The sequence below is a fragment of the Piliocolobus tephrosceles genome, chromosome 1 (genome assembly GCF_002776525.5).
Source record: "Piliocolobus tephrosceles isolate RC106 chromosome 1, ASM277652v3, whole genome shotgun sequence".
NCBI lineage: Eukaryota > Metazoa > Chordata > Mammalia > Primates > Cercopithecidae > Piliocolobus > Piliocolobus tephrosceles.
The window spans coordinates 138145840-138166400 of NC_045434.1; the positions used below are offsets into that span (position 1 = coordinate 138145840).

Sequence of the window (20561 nt, forward strand, 5' to 3'; positions counted from 1 at the left end):
TGTTAGCTACCACACCTGGCCCTTGTGGTAGAATTCTTAAATATTAAAGATATAGGGAAAAACTCACAAGTTTCAAGCAGTAAGAACAAATTATCAACAATGAAAAAGTATTAGACTTGCATCAGATTTCACATTTGTAATAATGGAAGCTAGAAACAAAAATTAACTAGTATCCATAGTTTAAGAATTGGACCCTAACCAAAGGATTCAGTACCTGGACAGGATATCATTCACCTCTCAATATAAAATAAAAATATTCATAGAATCACAAGAAACAGCTTATTACTTAGTGTCTCATCATAGCTAAATCCATAAAAAAAGGCCTAAACAGTAAATAGACCAGAATAGAAATCTTTAGAGAGTGACCATGATGAAGAGAGAAGTAGAGCTGAAGGATAGGAGAGAAAGAATGTTGAAAAAGGAAGAAAGTGAAAATATTCTACAAGACTTGCCTTTTCAAATGGAGGAAAGAGGGGAAATATAGAACCCGTGATATGGTTTGGCTTTGTGTCCTCACCCAAATCTCGTCTTGTAGTTCCCATAATCCCCATGAGTCATTGGTGGGGGGAACTGGTGGGAGGTAACTGAATCATCAGGGCAGTTACCTCCCTGCTGTTCTCATAATAGGGGTTGTGTTCTCACGAGATCTGATGGTTTTATTATGGGGCTTCCCTCCGACCTTCCCTTGGCACTTTTCTTTGCTGCTGCCACGCGAAGAAGGACATTTTGACTTCCCCCCATGCAATGATTGTAAGTTTCCTGAGGCCTTGCCAGCCATGCTGAACTGTGCATCAATTAAAACTCTTTCCTTTATAAATTACCCAGTCTTAGGCAGTTCTCTATAGCAGTATGAAAACTGCATAGCAGTATAAAAATGGACTAATACAACTATTAGGAAAATAATATCTTTCTTTCATATGATGGTCTGGTAATAGTATCTTATTATGAGAGCAAGGGAAGGGAAGGGAAGATGACAATTTATGAAACAAAAAAATCCTAGTAAGCCTGCAGATAAATGAGTAGAAAGGGGAATTAATGAAACTTGATCAGACTGGCAACCATAAAAAATGTAAAAGGAAAAACAAGATAAGTACAAAGTAAGATGGGAAGAATAAAGTTACACATATCAGGCATTTCACAAAATGTGATACTTTCTTATTTAAAAAAGGCTTTTAAAAAGGGCTTTTATTTAAAAAAGTAGATTTATGTTTTTTGAAAATACATACCTAAAATACAGTAATAAAAGAGGCTGAAGATAAAAGAAGAACCAAACCAAACAATGGAAAAGCACAGAAAAATATGAACAGAAGCTATTTTAATAGCAAACAATGCAGAATAGAAGGTTAAAGCTCTAAGTAATATAAGGAAAGATGTTATCAAATTGATTATATGTTCTGTTTTTAGCAAACGAAATTAAAAAACTAAATAAGCCAAACTTTTAGGACGGGAAGGGGACATTTTATTTAAATTTAAAAAAGGAAATTAAAGAACATGATAAAAATAATTGTTCTGGATTTTTCACGGTGTCTCTCTCAGGAATGAAATAATTTTGACAAAAAAAGAAAAGCTATGGAGACAACATAGAGTAAGTGAGTAATACAATTACTAAACTTGACATGTTAAACATTGTCATAGTCCATTCAGGCTGCTCTAACAAAATACTATAGACATAGTTCTGGGGCTGGAAAGTGCAAGGTCAAGGTGCCAGCAGATTTGTTGTCTGGAGAAGGCATGCTTTCTGGTTCATATATGATGCTTTCTCCCTGGTGTTCTCACATGATGGGCAGGGCAGGGCAGCTGGCTGGGGCCTCTTTTATAAGGCATTAATTTCATTCACGAGGGCTCTGCCCTCATGACCTAATCATCTTCCAATGGGCCTACCTCCTAACAAAATCACATTGATAATTAGGTTTCAACATATGAATTTTTGGGGTACATAAACTTTTAGACTATGGCACTTTTTTTTTGAGATAGGGTCTCACTCTGTCACCTGGACTGAGTGCAGTGGTGCGATCGTCGTTCACTGTAACTTCGAACTTCTGGGCTCAAGTGATCCTTCCACCTCAGTCTCCCAAGTAAATGGGACTACAGGTGTCTCAATTTTTTTGTAGAAACAGGGTCTCACTTTGTTGCTTAGGTTGGTTTTGAACTTCTGGCTTCAAGGTATGCTCCTGCCTTGGCATCTCAAAGTGTTGGGATTACAGGCATGAGCACATATTAATATAGAACATTGATTCCTTGAATACACACACACACACACACACGTATATAAACACACCCCCGCCCACTCACCCACCCCCCCACACACAGACACATATATAAATATATTTCATATTTCCCTAAAACTTTTACAAAACAAATCATGTGCTTAGCTGAAAGGAAAACCAAATTCAAAGAAGTAGAAAGCTTACAGGTTATGTCCTCTCACCACAGTCCAATAAAATAGATTGGAAATAAAGAAGCACATAATAAGACAAATCTTGTATGATAGAGGAAATTAAAGAATATATAAATGTCCAGAAACATTGACAAATCAAACACTCTAAAAACAATGGGGTACAGCAAAAACTGAACTCAGAGGAAAATGTGTTGCCTTTAATTATGGAAGCAGAAAGGTGAGTAACAAAGGCATTAAGTAAGTAATGAGTCCATGTAAGAACAACAACAATAGCAAAAACAAAACAAAAGAAACTCTGAAGAGGGTATCAATAATGAAATTATTAAGATAGATAAAATGGTAGAAAAGAATGGTAAATTCAAAGATTGATTCTTTAAAAAGACCAATAAAATAAACATCATGTGAACCTGCTAAGGAAAAGATAAGATCAAAATTAGACATGATCAACTGTGTGAAAGTAGGAAAGAAAGTAAAAGAATTCTAAGTAAATACTAAAGATGATTCTAGAAACACATTGGAAAAATAAAACCTAGAGGAAGTGAATACTTTCCTAGGAAAATATACATGATCACAACTGACACAGAAGTGAAAAACTTGAATAGACCAATTATTACAGAAGAGCCTGGAGAAGTGATTAATGATCTGCTATTGAAGAAGGCCGTAGGCAGATGAATTCACAGCTGAATTTTTAATCTAACTATTAAAGAACAGATAATTCTAATATTATTTAAACTATTGTAAGTCTTAGAAAAAAAAAATGGAAAGTTCTCCAGTTAATTTCATGAAGCCAGAATAACTTGAGTACCAAAGCCTAAGAAGGAGTAAAACAACAATTAAAAGTACAGGCTGATTTCATTTCTGAAGATAGCTGCCAAATGTTTAAGTAACAGAGGAATGAATCACAAGAATAACATGGTGTGAAAAAATAGGCTTTATTAGAGGAATGAAAAGGCGGTTCAATATCAGGAAGTCTAGTTACATATTGATTACATTAAAAATTAAAGGAAAAAAGCCCAACCATTATCAATAAGTTGTGAAAAGGCATCAGATAAAAGTCAAGTGGCTCTAAGCAAAATGGAATCAGAAAAAAATTATTATATAATAAAGGAAAGCCCAATAGCGAACATCATCCTAAATCACAAAAATTAAATCTTTCACTTAAAATCTGGAATCAGGCATCACCACAGTCACTTACATTAGTGATTCTAACAAATATAAATAAAGTAACTGGTATAAATTATAATATATATATTTTTATATAATTTATAAACAGTCTCACTCTGTTGCTCGGGGTGGAGCACAGTGGCGTGATCAAGGCTCACTGCAGCCTTGAACTCCTGGACTAAGGGATCTTCTCACATTGGCCTGCTGAGTAGCTGGGACTGTAAGCAGGCGTCACCATGCCCAGCTAATTTTTTATTTTTTGTAGAGACAGATCTCCTTATGTCACCCAGGCTGGTCTCAAATTCCTTGGGGTCAAGTGTCCCTTTCACATCGGCCTTCCAAAGTGTTGGGATTAAGGCATAAGCCATTGTGCCCAGCCAGAAATAAAGTTCTTGATATTGCTGATATGCCTGTTTTCTTAGAAAATCCAAGGGACTCATGAAAAAAAAGTAATAAGATAATTTGGTGCACTGCATGAATACAAAATACATTACAGAAAGCGTCATCTCTCTGTTCTGGTAAAAACTCCTAGAAAAGGAAATGGAAAGAATATTTCATTCAGAATACAAGTGTTATACAAAATTTGGTATAAATTTGGTAGGAAAGTTACAGAACATATATAAGCAAAATTATAAAAATATGACTGGGAAATGAAAAAATATAAACTAGAAAAGCTTATTATCTTCTTGGATGAAATTACTTACTGTCATGTAAATTCTCCAAAAATTAATACAAAAGTCTAATGCAATACTGCTTTTTGTCTTATATAAAACGCCATATAATAATTTAAAAGGGCCTAAAGTCTAATATCTATACATAAAAGTAATTTCAAATGAGTATCATTTTAAATTTGGGGCTCTTTGAAGATTTGTTGAGAATGATCAAAACAACACTGAGAAAAATTTCTAAGCCCTTTAATAAATGCATTTTATATGATAAATGTAAAATTACATAAAGTAGGTTTTAAATACCAGCCTCTCATTTCCTTCTCAATAAAAGATGGGAGTAAGGGGTTAAGTCTAGAAGGCTGAATTTTTTTTTTGTGGGCCCCATATTATTTTTGTCCAGTATGGTCTGGTCAAACTTGGCTGTACGTTAGAACGACCTACAGAACTTCTTAAGGATCTAGTTTCCAGAGTCTCATGCAAGAGTTTTGTAGCAAGAATTTTAGGCATCTCATAATTTTGTAGCAAGAATTTTAGGCATCACTGGCCAAGTTTATGCTGCAAGGTTCACTTACTCTTAAATTCAGGGTCTCTTTTCTGAGCACAGAAACCTAGAAAAGAGTATCCAATGTTTCCACTGGGAAGACTGTCATTTAAATCTTCTGTGGGAAATGACTCATTTCCTCTTAGAAATGAGAGTTGAAAACAGGTTTTTAAAAATAAATAAAAAATAGATTTTCTACTGCAGAGACACATGCAATGTACATGTTGTTCTCCATAGCAGGAGACAGTAAAAATATGCTGATATTCATGTCATGTATTGGTTAGAGTTTGAAATCCAGCTTTGTCTCTTTCCAGATGTGCTACCTTTCACAAATTAATACACCCTTGTAATTCTCAGTTTCTTCATTTATAAAATGGGAGTGATGATACTACTTACTTCACATAATACTAGTTACTCACTCAAACACTAATGGTTTAATAAGTGTTAGCTAAACGCAAACAGAAACACCACGATTAAACACTCTCTTCAGCAAGAGTAAGTTGAGAGGTTAATGTCACCACATACTTTGGTAAGAGACCAACACATAGCAGGTAATTGAATATCTTGCATCAAGATTTAACATTTTGTGGCTCACAGTGCAGTTTTATCAAAGGCATTAAGTATTCTCTTTCTCTCTAGCTCTCTTCTTATTAGTATCATTTAAAAAGTAATATTATTGGAATGTTTCCAGATCGCACTAGTTTGTGAATACAAATGAGTTTATGTTAATATCGGTGCCTAAATAAGGTTTAACAATCATCTTAAGCTTAATAATCATTCCCTTGACCTTGCATTGCCTCCCTAGGCTCCATCATTTGGGGCAAGAAATCCTCAGCAGTGTCTTTCAGGTGCTCAGGAGTAATAACACTCCTGCTTTACTGCTCTGGGCTCCTACTTAAGTTACCTGGACCCTGCATTGGCCACCAGTGTGGCCTCACTGGGCAGATCAGTTCCTATTTCTGGCAAGGCTGTATGGAGGTCTATTGCAGGTTGGGTGAGGGAATGGCTGTCTTGCCAGCCCTGTGCTATCCTTTGTCACCAGGCCTAAAGTAGTACTTCTTAGAACTTAAATTTCACAAAGTCATTTGTGGGGAAGATGATTATGTAGCTTTTGACCCTAAGTTCTTTCCACAGCAGGCTCAAAACCATTTGAGGACTTTGAGGAAAGCAGGGAAGGCAGGCATCACACCATTCCTTCCACTTCTTTTGACAATTTCCCAAGGCTGCCAGCACAAAAATTCCCCTCTTCATTCAGAAACATATGTTCTAAGAATGTCAACTTATACAAATAGATTGCTGCAGATGTCACAGGTCCATCAGGACCACAAATCATACGGTTCTAAATCCCTTTCTATATCCCTATCATCTGACATCTGACATAAAGCACTAATTCAGAAGACGCCTCATCTGTATTCTGTTACTGTTGTTGCCTTTGAAAGAGAAACAACTGCACGTGGAGAGAAGAATCACACATTTCTGAGCCTGAGGCCAGTCTGGTCACTGGGGATCCAATGCTCCAGCTCCTTGGCAACATGGAGCTTTGGGGATTTCTGTTGTGCTGGTGCTGATGTGTGAACCTTTACAACAACCATTAACATAATAACAATGTCATATCATATGGAAACAATTTAATTTTATTCCTGATTTCTCAAAAAGCTTTCTTGAGGTGATGTTAAGTGTTGCTAATACCTCTGTTACTTAAATAGTTTTTTTGATAAGGTATATGAGGATCCACGATAATAGGTTCATTGAAAAATTCTTGACCCTTCCGGGAATAGAAGAGTGATAACATGTAATACGGTAATAGTGTATGCGTAGTGTAAAGTGTAATATAGTGAAAATGATGATGTAAAGATGATTAACAAGAAGGCAGTGGAGAATTCCTCTTCACCGTCATGTGACCCTGACAGTGTACTGTGATACTGATGTTCGGTTAGTTGTGTGTGAAGTCCAGCTTCTTCCTTCTGATCACTCTTTTTGCCTCAGGGTGGGGCCTACCCTAGACACCTAACTGCCCCCTCTCCACTCTAAAACCCCTTCTCACAAAGGAAGGATAAACAGACTCACGTTCAAGTTGCAATCAGATGTGACATGGTTTAATGTATACCGTTCCCAGAGGCATTCTAGGGGAAAGGAACAAGTCAGAAACTCCAGGTGGCAATGTCTGCTCTGCAGCTTATGATGGTGAGACTTTAACCCAGCACGACAAACCCTGAGCCCAGTTTCTCCCCAGTGTCCTTTATGAGAATATGCCCTCACTGGGAAGATCAGTTCCTATTGCTGGCAAGGCTGTATGGAGGTCTATTGCAGGTTACCAATCTCACAGGATTTTTTAGAAGAATAAATGAAGAAATGAAAATGAGACTATTCTCAGTACAGTGGTCTATAGAAAGTGCTGAATTTATGTTGATTTACTCAATAAAGGACAAAACTTTAAATTAATTATGAAATTTTATTTGGGATGCACTTGGAGGGCCTTTTTTTTCTACGTTTACTCACATTTTATAGGTAGTTGCCAATTCTGTTCTATCTTTTCTTTTTTTCTACAGGGAAAACTGTACACTTGTCCTGATCTTCACCATGGTCTGAAATGAACCCGTGTGAGCCCGGTGTGATAGAAGCAGGGACCACAAAAGTCTAAGGAATTCATGTGTTGGGACTTCTTCCAGTTCTATACAATTCATTTCATGAGAAGACACGATTACCTTCCCGTTTTCAAGACCCTCAACTCTAAAATGGTGAACAATGAACCTCAAATATTCTTTAATTTCTGCAATAATCTTTTGTACATCTTTATCTCGAAATGGCTTTCTAAATCTACAGTTTTTACAACTGCCGTGGTTCACCCTTTGCTTAGCAGGAACTCTAGGTCAGAGCTGTCCCCCAGCACCTGAGGGATGGGGCCCCACCTGATTTCATTTCCTAACTTTCGAGCTGGCCTCAGATACCCGTTTATTCTTTGCTTCACAAAGATGCTTAGATAAAAGAGCTGAATACTCTCTTCAAAGGTTCAAGAAGCTCCACGTTTTGTGGGAAGATGTATGTGGTCAGACAGGCAGGAGGATTGGGCGCCTAGGAGCCGGGAGGTAGAGAGGTGGGAGGAGGCGGTCAGGCCAGCGCCTCTCGCATCTCTGAGGAGGGGCGCCGCCCAGGCGCTCGCGTTGCTAAGTCCTCTGTTTGCCGCGTTCTAAAGGAGCCCCGAGCGGGACCAAGGCAAACGGGGAGGGGGGTGTGGCGCGGGAAAACTCGAGCAGTGTCTTCAGTAAACCCCCAGAAGAGGCAGCGGCCCCTTCGTTGATCACTCTTGTGTACAAGACCTTCTGACTCCGAGGGGGCAGAGGATTCCCCGCGTCCTTGGTTCCTCCCAACTATCGCCGGCCCCAGGCCCCCGCGCCTCTCGGTACGTCGTGCACCCCCGGCCGCAGCAGGCGAATGGTCTGGCCCATCGGTAGCCGCCACCCCCTTGGGCAGCGACAGCTGTTCCAGGCGCTCCGTGTCGAGCACCAGAGTCCCGAGCCGTGGCTGCCACTGGCGGTGGGCGGGCGGAGGAGAGCATCGGACCACCAGCGCAGGCTGCCGAGTCCGGGCGGCCGCCCGCGTGGAAGCCGCGAGACGCGGGAACAGCTGGGGGACTCCCCGCAGCGGGGACGCGAGGACCCGGGCTGGGCTTTCCTCACCCTGGTGAGTACCTGCTGCCGCCATCCTCCCCCGACCACCTTCCATGTCCCCACGCCCCCAGAGGCTCCACCCCGCCCCTCTTTCTGTGCCCCCATCCCCGGACTGTCACTGCTGTGGGGACACCGTCCCCGCTGGGAGCCGCGGAACCGGGAGCTGCTGCGTTCGTGCAAATGATTCAGCACCATTCATGGGCTGAGAGGTTTGGGCAGAATGGGGGAGGGAGAGGGCGGAGGGGACGGGGTCAGTTGCCGTGATCTCAGCTCAGTTTTTAGGCTCCAGATGGGAGACTCGGGCGGGTGGGGTCGGGTTGGGTGAACGAGGAGGCTCCCTGCTGGTTTATTCTGTAATTCCGTCGTTTTCCCACATCTTGGTATAAGCCTCCGCGAGTACGCGGGGCATTCTTGAAAGTGTGTCAGATTAATGCCCTTTTCAAACATGCGAGTGAAGTCTAGGGCCCTTGTAGATGTGTCTCACTTTCTACATGTCTTGCTCTATTGGATGCCTGACTCATGCCATCATCCTCTTTTATCACATCGCAGCGTTCCCTCAACTGATGTGAAAGTTGCCTTATATATATTCTGGATGGGTTTGATTGAACCTGCCATAGAAAGAAAAGATTTATGAGAGGTAGGAAATAGTACCTTCATAACCTAGGCACTTACTTTTGTATATCATATTTTATTAAGTTATCATAATCCAGAACCAAATGTGTAAACTGAGGAGCAGGGAAGTTAAATTGCATTCTCAAGGTCACAGAACAGGAATTCGAATACAGGTTTTCCTGACTCTATAGTCCATGGACTTTCCACTGTATTAATGAAGTGTGTCCAAATGTGTGTGTGTGTGTATGCTCTATTATATACATATATATGATCTATTAGATATGAAACAGAATTAATTGAGTAATCTCAACAGCAACAGCAACCTGTAAACTTTCTGCATATGCAATTATTGCTCCTTCAATATGAAAGAAAGATGTTTGAATCATGTGAAAAAATCTATTTTCTTAGAAAGCATATGGCAAAAAATACGTGAACAACACTACATAGGAGAGTGAGGTCATAACAGGAGATGTTCAGCAAATTTTTGGCAGTGATATGTGGTGGATGCTCAAGTGTTGGAGATGTCGATTAAAAAAGTAAGAACTCTGGAAATCTTTTTCTTTCTTAAATGTTAGGGAGACATTTACAGTTGTAATAGTCAATAAGTTCATGAGGTATGCGACTGAACTGCACCCCACAATAGGGTGACAGGTGAACCCATACTAAGATAATGTTATTTGATTCATTACAACTCTGTGATTTTGCATAACGGGTGATAACTGCATTTTACAGACTAAGGAACAAAATTCAGAGAAGGTTCAAGACCACTCAGTAAGCCATGGAATTTGGACAAGCCTTGATTCTTAGTTCAGAAATATGAGTGTTGTAGTAAAATGTAGTTCTTATATAGTGGGAAACTGAATTAGTTTGTTGTCACCCTGCCCATCAGAGTCAACAATTATATTGACCTTCTATGCTTCTTCTGTAAAAATAATGGATGCTAGGTCTTTCTTTGCCTGTTGATGGGTTCTTTGACTTGCTTTCATTAGTGACTTACGGGTTTCTCTTAAGAAATGCATCTCTTGTTTATGTCTCAGGAGGCAGGTTGCTATAGTACAGATGCTCATTATCTCTAAATGCTCACATAGTATTGATGGTAGGCAGGAACAGAGTCATCTTTGTCATTTCTAAAGTATTGAACCATTTACATTGGAGAATTCTTTTTCAAGTTAATAGGGATATTGATAAAGTCCACTGCCTAAATAAGGACATAAAATGGAGGCATAAATTTATATTTGTTGTTCAAACAAGAGTATTAGAAGTGGGGTCTTGTGAAGAGTCATGAGTTTGATTCCTAAAAGGTCATTTCATTTTGCTCTTTACATGGCTATAACCTATATCCTGAAAATCTTGCAATCCAATCTGTTTAATCCTAAGGGGGACAGCAGAACTGGTATGAATGAATAAGCAAAAATACAATACAATACCACTGCTATTAAAAAAAAAAAAAAAAGGAAAGTGCATGTCCTGGTGATGGATGGTCAGCAGCAACATTTTAAAACAGAGGCAGCACATTTTACTTAGATGACATCACTGAGGGTATGAATATAATACCAACTTGGCTTTAGAACTACTCTCTCTTCTCTCTCTGTTTGTCCAGTGACTACAGTCTGCAAACCATCTAAATTCCACACTTCAAGGAATTTAAAGTCTGGCAGGGGAAATTTTTACTTAACATATGAGTAATTAACAAATAATTTAGAATTGGCTTAATACCAGAAAAAGGTGTTGCAGACCTAACTGCTATAGCAATACCTTAAGAGAAAGGAGAAATAGTAGAGCCTTGGATGATCAGAGGATCAGGAAGGTCTTCATGGGTTGAAGTGAGTTAAATCAGTCTCAGAGATTGGGAGGATTCTGATAGGCAAAGAGAATGCCAAATAAAGGTTCAGCTAAGAAGTGCCCATCTACTGTTTGGATACATGGTGAAAGGTCATGAAGAAACTTGAATGTCAGACAGTGAGATCTGTTTCTGATCTGTTAATCATTTCTCTTTCTTACATTCTCCATATCCTTTGCCCCGAGTCCCCTTCCAGGAAATGGTCTGTTTCCTGGTTACTAAAAGGATTTTCATCTAAACCCAGAAAAAGTTTTCTGTGCAAGTACAATTTTTCCTCTTCCAAAGGAATTTGCCTTTTAGCTCTGACCCCCATTAGAGAATTATGAACAATTTGGAAACTATAAGAATATAAAAAGGAAAAAAACACCCTCATAATCTCACCAACTAAAGACACTATTCATTTTTGACATGTTTCTTTCCACTTTTTTTCATGTGTAGTTTTAATTTTGGTATCTATATTACTTTTATATTATTTTAAAATTTAAAATTCTATAACTTTAGTTTTCATTTAATTACAGTTGGGCTTAATTCTAGGTTTAAGGTGCCTAAAAGCAGGCTTAAAAATGCCTACATAATTTTCCATTTGGTAGATGTATTATTCCATATTGTTGTCACTATTGATGACATCATAATAAACAATTATTGATGATAATAATAGCACTATGATGAACATCTTTGTGCATATGCTCTTTTTTGTGTTTTGAATATTAGTTCCTTAGCACAGAGTCTCAGAAATAAAATTTCTGGGTTAAAGGCTATGAGGTCTTGAAGTTGCACTTTTTTAAGCAAGTTTTGAAACTACTGAGTTCGTATATTAGGCCATTCTTGCATTGCTATAAATAAATACCTGAAACTAGGTAATTTATAAGAAAAGAGGTTTATTTGGCTCACAGTTCTGCAGGCTGTACTGGAAGCATAGCAGCATCTGCTTCTGGGGAGGCCTTAGAAAGCTTCCAACCATGTTGAAGGGGAAGGGGGAGCAGGCACATCACACAGCAGAAAGCAGGAGCAAGAGAGAGAGTGAGGGGGTGGTGCCACACACCTTAAACGACCAGATCTTGTGAGAACTCAGAGTGAGTGCTCACTTATCACCAAAGGGATGTGCTAAGCCATTCATGATGGATATGTCCCCAGGATTCAAATATTTGCCACCAGGCCCCACCTCCAACACTGGGGAATAAAATTCAACATGAGATTTGGATGGGGACCCATATCCAAACTATATCAATTCCCCATGTTCACTTTGGAACACTTATATGTTGATTATAGAATATTTGCATATTAATAATTAATAACACCCAATCTTGTCTGGGGCTCCTCAGATTATACTCTTTCAAGCAACTTCTTTTGATTAGACTAAAGACTGATTAAATCATGGGGACTGGAAGAAAGGCAGGCAGTTGGTGTTACTGAGGAGAGAAGATACTAAGTTGGAGAACAGGCTTGGTGGGAGTGAGTAAGAGTTTATAGTCAGAGAAGGAGAATATGTGATAATGTGATAGACTACTTTCTGGTCCCAGTGTTGTATTTGTGGACTTAAGCTATAAACCTCTGCATTCCCTCACCCACAACACACATATCTATCTCCTTCAAATTTCAGCTTCTTCCATCCTCCTGTATCAGATTCCCAGTCTCCAGCTTCGGGGTCCTGATATTGCAAGGCACAGCTGTGAGCTCACTTTTGCACTCCAGTTTGGGGAATTCACAAAGGTGAGAGCAGGAATTTGGGAACTCTGCTTAGGTCTGAGCAGAAGTCCTGGGTACAAGGTATAAGGTATGAGGGAGGGACACTTGACAGACATTAAAGATCTCTGCTGCCTCCCCTGTACATTTGCCAGAGATGACCTTTGAGCACAGTGGTTGTCAGATGCATAAAGTTCCCAACATCTCTTCTCAGCATTCAGATGCTTCTCCTCCCCTTGTTCCCAGTATCCTTCCACCAGAGGAAATTCCCCTCATGGAGGAGAGGGACTGCGCTTCAGTTTCCTCTATCCATTTTAGGGATACAGGGCCCTACTTTCTTGCAATGAGAAGGGCTGGGGCCCACTGTTGGACAGGTACTTTGGGCTCCTGACTTGCTCCTCTAGGTTCTCACGTGAGCTTCCTCACTGTCCTGCCTCTACTCTCTTTCAAGGCTGGAAATCCATTGAGGTCACAAGGCTGGGAATCCATTGAGGTAGGCAGGCCATTAAGTGTCTATGAGAGCCAGTGGAAGCAGAGCCAAGGCGGATGCATGTGCCTGAGGGCACAACTAGGGAACAGAGAGGCAGGTTCTTATGCTATGCTATCCGTCTTGAGAGACTTGAAACAATGAAAACAAAAGCATCACATTATAAACCAAAAAGAGGATTCCCACCCCACTTTTCAGGTCCTGAAAGAGGATTTCTGATAGAAGCTGGACATTAACATAGGCAGAGTATTTTAGGCAGAATTTGTTCTGTGTTTAGTTGAAACCTATTATTAAAAAGTTTTTAAGCTCTTAGAAGGTGGTAAATCTGTCTCCATTTCTCTCAGGCATTATCTGTCAAAGTTGAAGTGAGCTTAGCAAACATTTTTCCAGGAGTTAAGTTAAAGTAGAAAAGTTAAATAAGCTTGACTATTCTCTGCTAATCTTTATTTCTGTTATTTCCCATTTGACATTTATCAGTTAACACACTTCTGCCCATAGTACACACAGTAGTTGACAGAGCCAAGGTATTGGAATTGTTTTGGCTCTGGGAAGGTGAGTGATAAGTAAAATTTCCCCTTTTTACTTTCACTTTTTACTTGCAAGCAACTAGTTGGCTTATGTTTTCTTTGAAGGTTTAGAGTTAAGTAGCAGCGTTCACTGGGTCTTCTCTGTGGCTGATCCAAAGGTCTCTGATCCTTTCTTTTGAAATTGGTGAGATTGTTGGTCTACTGGGCATGTGGAACCATCCACATTGTTTGCTTTTTCTTTTTCTTTTTTAAATTATACGTGCAGATTTGTTACTCATCATTTACATTAGGTATATCTCCTAATGCTATGCTTCCCCCCTCCCCCCACCTCACAACCTTTGCTTTTTCTAAATTGTGCTGTAGCACCTGAGCTTTCTAACTTCTGTGTTATTTTTGTCTTTCTGCTTAGTTATGTGTAATGGAACAGTATATTTGACAAAGGATTATTTAGAACATTTTCATCTCTCTTACCCCCTATTTTGCAGAGTGTGAGCTGGCACCATGTCTAATTCAACATAATGGCAGTAGCTGTTTTTATAAACATTTTCCTCCCTCTTCCATTAGTATGTATGTAGTGAATTTGGCTTTTTAAAGTAAATTGAGCATTTTTAGATTTGGAAGGTAGCTCAGCAGTAATCTAGGCAGCAGCTTCAAGATCATTTCAATGCTATTTGTTGGATTGGAATTTTCAGGATGCTTAGATATACCTCCAAGGTAGGACTATTTTTGTTTTGTAAGTGAAATGACTCCTCTTAAACTTTATTGTGTAAAATCTGCTTTAATTGATGTAGTCCTAACACTATGTCATAATGTAAAATGTTGGTAGAAAAAGTTAGCATCTTTGGGTTTAATTTGAATGATTGCATTCGATGGGAAAATTGTCATGTGTATTTTGTCACTACTATTATTTAAAAATCTATTTTTTTCAAGGTACTTAACAAATAAAATCTATGACCATGTGTGGTATTCATAGTGATTGCTGAAAATCAGGACAGTAATTTTAGCACACATCTTAGTCTATATTTAGAATCAGTCAGTCTGCAGTTAACAAACAAATACGTGCTAGTTGTTTTATGGAGAGAAAAGCTAGAAACTAAATATTTCCAAAAAAAAAAAGCTACTTCAACTTCCAAAAAAACTTCCAAAAAAACTTCAACTACTGTGTGTACTATGGGCAGAAGTGTGTTAACAGATAAATGTCAAATGGGAAAAAATGGGGGGAAAAAAAAAACCTGAATACTTTCTATAACTAGTTTTAATATTTATGAAACCAGATGGGACATTTTCATTTATCTTTAGGTTTGATCACATCCAAGATGATAATTTTTTTAGCATCTTTTAAATCTAGAATTTTAAAGATTAGCAGATAATATTTCCACCATTTTTACAATGTGAAAAATGGAGCTAGAGAGAAAAAGCAAGACAGAATTAGCATGCAGAATCATAAAGAGATTTGAAATTGGTCTATAGCTGCCTGTTTTAGATACTAATTTTGACAGTAGATGCTAGTATTTGCTGTCATATGTAAATACGAGGACAACATTTACTGGTTTATTAGTCCCTTTGTTTTTTTTTTCTTTTAGAGTATTTGAGGAAAAAGTATCTTCTCATGTTAACTGAATTTTTTAAAAACTAATCTGTGATGCCTATTTCCGGTTTACATCAGCTTCCCCCTTAGTTAGTACATATACTTTTCAACCCATTATTTTTCTGGAAAATATAAACAAGTTGTTTCTGGAACTTGCACAATAATGATAGGGAAATAGACAAATAGTAAGGAAAATTTGAAAGGGAGGGATCAGTGCTTCTCAAAATTAAGTGAACTCTATATATATATATGTGTGCAAAAAACCTTTTCACTCGTCAAAAATCAGTGCCAAATGAGCATTTTTGGCAGAAAGAACATTTACTGCTACATATGTTACGGGGTTGACATTTCAGAATAAGAGGCATTTTCTTTTTTAAACATTTATCTTGAGTATATAATATGCATTAAGACCTATTTTCATCCTTAGGATTAAAAGTGAATATAATTTTTCATTCTAGTAGGGCATATCCTTCCGTATTGTACTTACGAGTGTATCTGTGAATTTTGTTTTTAGAACCTACAAGGACTTAGAATAACATAAACATAGGATGTGTGAAGGTCCTCAAGTGTAGCTTCTACTGGGAATAAAATTAAGCAAATACACTCAGCAATATCTGTAAATAGAGTGATTTAAATCTCCAAGTAAAATTACCTGATAATATAGTTCAAGAGTGTGAAAATCTTAGTATTTATATAATTATTTGGATGATTGTAGGCATTCCACAAAGGCAAATTTTTCTTCCAGTAAATATTTTGCAGCATTATTTTTAATATATATACTTTTTCTTTTTTTGAGACAAGGTCTCCCTCTGTCACCTAGACTGGAGTGCAGTGGTGTGATCATGGTTCACTGCAGTCTTAAATTCCTGGGCTCAAGCGATCCTCCCACCTCAGCCCCGTGAGTAGCTGGGAATACAGGTGTACCACCATGCCCAGCTAGTTTTTGTATTTTTTAATAAACACAGGGTTTTGCCATATCGCCCAAGCTGGTCTCAAAGTCCTGAGCTCAAGTGATCCACCAGCCTTAGCATTCCAAAACACAGGGATTACAGGTGTGAACCACCATGCCTGGCTATATAATTTTTTTACTGTGATAAAAACATCTTAACCATTTTAAAATGTACAGTGCAGTAGTATACAGTTCACATTGTTGTGAAACAGACCTTCAGAACTTTTTCATCTTGTAAATCTCAAACTCTATACTCATTAAACAACTCCAGTTTTTACCCACCTCTCCCTAGCCTCACCCTCTGCCCCTGGTAACCCCATTCTACTTTATGTTTCTCTGAATTTGACCACTTCAGATACCTCATACAAGTGGAATCATACATACTTGTCTTTTGTAACTGGCTTATTTCACTTAATATAAAATTGTCCTCCAGATTCATCCATGTTGTAGGATATGTCAGAATTTCCTTACTTTTTAAAGCTGAATACTATTCCATTATAAGTATATACCACATTTGTTTATCCATTCATCATCCATGGACAGTTTTGTTGCTTCCACCTGTTGGCTCTTGTGAACACTGCTTCTACGAACATGGGTATGCAAATACCTTTTCAAGACTGTGCTGTTAATTTTTTTCAGATTATACCCTGAAGTGAAATTGCTGGAGCATATGGTAGTTCTATTTTTAATTTTTGAGGAACCTCCCTATTGTTTTCCATAGGAGTTGCACCATTTTACTATCACACCAACAGTGCTCAGGTATTGCAATTTCTCTTCAACCTTGCCACTTATTTTATGATATTTTGATTGTAGCTGTCTTAATGGGTGCAGTGTGATATTCATTACAGATTTGATTTGTATTTCTCTTATGATTAGTAATATTGGGCATCTTTTCATTTGCTTGTTGGTCATTTGTATATCCTCTTTCTGTTCAGGGCATTAGCCCATTTTTAAATAGGGTTATTGGAAGTCCTAGCCAGAGCAATCAGGCAAGAGAAAGAAAGAAAAGGCATCCAAATAAGAAATCAAATCATCTGTCCTCATTGATACAATCCAATACCTAGAAAACCTCAAAGACTCTGCCAAAAGGTCCCTGGAACTGATAAACAACTTTTATACAGTTTCAGGATAAAAGACCAATGCACAAAAACCAGTAACATTTCTGTACACCAATAACATACAATCTAAGAGCCAAATCAAGAATGCAATCCCATTTACAGTAGCCACAAAAAAAAAAATCCCCAACAACAATAATAACAGCAACAACCAAAGCCTAAGAATACATCTAATCAAGGAGGTGAAAGATCTCCGCAAGAACAACTACGAGACACTGCTGAAAGAAATCAGAGACTGCATACCAAAAAGATGACAAAAAAATTCCATGCTCATGGATTAGAATAATCAATAACCAAAGTCATTTTTCACAGAACTGAAAACAAACAAAGAAAACACAAAACTATTTGAAAATTCATAGGGAACCAGAAAAGACCTTGCATAGCTAAAGCAATCCTAAGCAAAAAGAACAAAGCTGGAGGCATCACAATACCTGACTTCAAACTGTAAGACTGTAGTAAACAAAATAGCCATAGTACTGGTACAAAAACAGACACATAGACCAGTGAAACAGAATAGAGAATCCAGAAATAAAGCGTAACTGCCATCTCACGTTTTGACACGGTGACTGCCATCTCATCTTTGACAAAGTTGACAAAACTAATATGGAAAAGACTTCCTGTTTCCCTATTCAATAAAAGATACTGGGATAACTGGCTAGCCATATGCAGAAAAATGAAACTGGACACCTACCCCTCACCGGGTACAAAAACTAGCTCTTTTAAGGATTTAAATATAAGGCCTCACACTATAAAAATCCTGTAAGAAAACCTAGGAAATACCCTTCCCAACACTGCCTTGATAAAGAATTTATGGCTAAGTCCCCAAAAGCAATTGCAGCAAAAAAATTTGTAAGTGGGACCTAATCAAAGTAAAGAGCTTCTGTACAGCAAAATAAACTATCAACAGAGTAGACAGACAACCTACAGAATGGGAGAAAATGTCTGCAAACTATGTATCTGACAAAGCTATAATATCCAGAATCTAAAACATAAACAGTTGAACAAACAAAAAACAGGTAACACCATTAAAAAGTGGGCAAAAGGCCAGGTGCAGTGACTCATGCCTGTAATCCCAGCACTTTGGAGGGCCAAACCAGGTAGATCACGAGGTCAGGAGATTGAGACATTCTGGCCAATATGGTGAAACCCCATCTCTACTAAAAATACAAAAATTAGCTGGGCGTGGTGGGCTCACGCCGCTAGTTCCAGCTACTCGGGAGGCTGAGGCAGGAGGATTGCTTGAATCAATCTGGGAGACGGAGGTTGCAGTGAGCTGAGATCGTGCCACTGCACTCCAGCCTGGAGACAAAGTGAGACTCCATCTCAAAAAAAAAAACAAAAAAAAAAAAACAAAAGTGGGCAAAAAACACAGACACTTCTCAAAAGAAGATGGGCTACTGGCTAACAAATATGAAAAAGTGCTTAACATTACTAATCACCAGAGAAATGCAAATCAAAACCACAATGACATACCATCTCGCATCAGTCAGAATGGCAACTAACAAAAAGTCAAAAAACAACAGATGCCAGCAAGGCTGCAGAGAAGAGAACCCTTATACACTGCTGGTGAGAAGGTAAATTAGTTCAGCCACTGTGGAAGGCAGTTTGGAGATTTCTCAAATAACTTAAAACAGAACTACCATTCGACCCAGCAATCCCATTACTGGATATATATCCAAAAGAAAATAAGTTGCTCTATCAAAAAGATACATGCACTTGTATAATATGTTCATTGCAGCACTATTCACAGTAGCAAACACATGAAATCAACTGAGGTGCCATCAGCGGTGGATTGCATAAAGAAAATGTGGTACATATACACCATGGAATGCTATGCAGCCATAAAAAGTATGAGATTATATCTTTTGCAGCAACATGGATGCAGCTGGAGGCCATTATCCTAAGCAAATTAACGCAGGAGCAGGAAACCAAATACTGCATGTTCTCACTTATAAGTGGCAGCTAAACATTGGGTACTCATGGACATAAAGATGGCAACAATAGACTCTGGGGATAACTATAGGGCAGTAGGAGGGGGAAGAATGTGGGCTGAAAAACTACTCATTGGGTACTATGCTCACTACCTGTGCGATGGAATCAATTATACCCCAAACCTCAGCATCGTGCAATATACTCAGGTGAGAAACCTGCACATGCACCCCCTGAATCTAAAATAGAAGTTGAAATTATAGAATAAATAAATAAATAGGGTTCTTTGATTTTTTGTTCTTGAGTTGTAGTTCTTTATATATTATAGGTATCAACTCCTTGTCAGATAATGTTTTGCAAACATTTTCTCATTTTGTACATTGCCTTTTCACTCTGTTGATTGTGTCCCTTGGTGCAGAAAATGTTTTAAGGTTGATGTAGTCCCATTTGTTTATTTTTGCTTTTGTTGCCTATGTAGCATTTTGTTATTAGCAGTTTAAAAAGAAATTGTTAGAATTGTTTCAAATTGCTGTTTACTAATTCCGTTCCTCCTTTTTTGAAGTCCACAGTATTATCCTTGAGACTGTGTAATGATGATACATGCCATAATTATTTTACAAATTAAAATTGATTTCAATGGAATTTGTCCCTGTGGAAGAGTCACTTTAAAAAAATCTATCCAATGTAGAATTTCTTTGCAGTAACTTAACCAAATGTTAACCAAATGTTAATAGAAATTGTGTTAAACCTATACATTGATTTAAGGAGAATTGCCATCATCACTGTGTTGCTTCTTTCAATCCATGAACATGGCATGTCCCCAAGTATTTAGGTCTTCATTGATTTCTTTCATCAGCATTTTATAATTTTTTAATTTGTTTGTTTTTCCTTTCTTTTTTTCATGTAAACCTTCCTGCATATATAAATTGTATATAAATTACAATTTATATAATTATACAATTATATAAATATACAATCCTGCAGGATATAAATTGTATATAAATTACAATTTATATAATTGTAATTATATAAATCTTGCACATGTTTTCTTAGATTTATGCCTATGTTTTAAATTTTCTTTGGAGCAACTGTAAATGATATTGAATTTTAAATTTTCATTTCCATTTCTTCGTTGTCAAGATGTAGAAATGCAGTTGATTTTTGTGTGTTGATCTTGTGTTCTTCATTTTTTGGTTCGGAGAATTATAGACCTTTTGAGGATTTTTTTTAAAGTGTAGACAATCATCAGAAAATAGAGACAGTTTTATTTCTTTCCAATCTGTATGTCTTCATTTTTCTTTTCTTTTTTTTTTTTTTTGAGACAGAGTCTCACTCTGTCGCCCAGGCTGGAGTGCAGTGGCCGGATCTCAGCTCACTGCGAGCTCCGCCTCC

General features: G+C 38.0%; 1 protein-coding gene across 1 annotated transcript in view; it reads left to right on the forward strand.

Moving 5' to 3' along the window:
* Window positions 1-8238: 8238 nt before the first annotated feature.
* Window positions 8239-20561, forward strand: part of TTLL7 (tubulin tyrosine ligase like 7) — a 137176-nt gene continuing 124853 nt past the window's right edge. Inside the window, exon 1 of the mRNA XM_023208740.2 lies at window positions 8239-8452. The gene's annotated coding sequence lies outside the window, so the exon portion shown is untranslated. The remainder of the gene's footprint in view (window positions 8453-20561) is intronic.